A 1,289-nucleotide genomic window follows, 5' to 3' on the forward strand; every position below is an offset into this window, starting at 1 on the left:
TTGGAACTTGATTTTGCTGATTTCCCCATGAAAAGTTGGGATGATTCCTCCAATTTGGATTGTAAGTTTGAGAATAAGAATTCCCCATATGTTTGTTTCCATAATTACCAACATATGCTGCTTGTTCTCCATAATCTACTCCATAGCTGGTAGTTTCCTCTGCATAAGCCACTTGTTGTGAACTTCCAGATGATGATGATGAACTAACCAACATACTTAAGTCTTCCATCTTCTTAGCAAGGACATTTGTAAGTGCATCAAACTTTGCATTAATCATGTTGAATGGATCAAGATCATACATTCCAGCAGCTTGCCTCTTTTGAGTTGGAGCTGGTCCTCTTGGACTACTCCAAAGATGAGTATTCTTTGCAATTTTCTCCAATAGCTCATAAGCTTCATCTTCATGCTTCATAATAAATTCTCCTCCTGTTTGAGCATCAATAATCCCTCTAATTGTAGGAGTGACATTGGTGTAAAAATTCTGATTTATCATCCATTTCGGAATGGCATGATGTGGGCATTGTCTTTCTAATTCCTTCCATCTCATCCATGACTCATAGAGAGTTTCATCTTCTCTTGGTCTGAAAGCTGTCATTTGATTCCTCAACTCTTGAGTTTTTCCAGGTGGAAAATATTGTGCAAGAAATGCATTAGTGAGTTGCTCCCAATTTGTAATGGAGTTGTGAGGTAAAGAATCAAGCCAATCCAATGCTCTATCTTTCAAAGAGAATGGGAATAGCTTTAATCTTGCTGCATCATCAGACACTCCAGGTTGTTTTTGCATGTCGCAAATCATAGCAAACTTCTTCAGGTGTGTGTGTGGATTTTCAGAAGGATGTCCTCCAAATTGAGAATTTTGAATCATTTGAAGAACTCCAAAATCCATCTTGTAACTATTTGCATCGATTCTTGGTCTTGCTATGCTTTCTCTCAAGTCATCAAAATGAGGAAAAGCATGATCCATCATACTTCCCCTAGGCAGATTAGCATTTACAACTTCTTAACCTTGGGCTGCATTTTCATTGTTTTGACCATTTCAAGCATTGCCGCCATCAATTCTAATTCTTTCATCAGCCATGTCTGCTTCTAATTCAGTTTCTCTCAAAGCTTCTTTTCTTTTTCTGGTTTCTTTCTTGTTGGCTTTACAAAATTTCTCAATTTCAGGATCAAACAATAAGGATGTGTCACTTGTGCTTCTAGCTCTTCTCATAAAAGATTAAATGTACCTGAAAAAGAACAAACAAACACAAAATGAAAAGATAACAAAGATAAAACTAAAAACAACTAAA

The 1,289-nt window shown here is 36.6% G+C and overlaps 1 non-coding gene across 1 annotated transcript; it reads left to right on the forward strand.

Annotated features, from left to right (window-relative positions):
• The first annotated feature begins 503 nt into the window (after window positions 1-503).
• On the forward strand, window positions 504-611 carry LOC131180331 (small nucleolar RNA R71). Its single transcript, XR_009149107.1, has one exon. It is a non-coding gene; the product is annotated as a small nucleolar RNA R71 (small nucleolar RNA).
• The last annotated feature ends 678 nt before the right edge of the window (window positions 612-1,289 follow it).

This window comes from Hevea brasiliensis, chromosome 5, assembly GCF_030052815.1.
Source record: "Hevea brasiliensis isolate MT/VB/25A 57/8 chromosome 5, ASM3005281v1, whole genome shotgun sequence".
Lineage (NCBI taxonomy): Eukaryota > Viridiplantae > Streptophyta > Magnoliopsida > Malpighiales > Euphorbiaceae > Hevea > Hevea brasiliensis.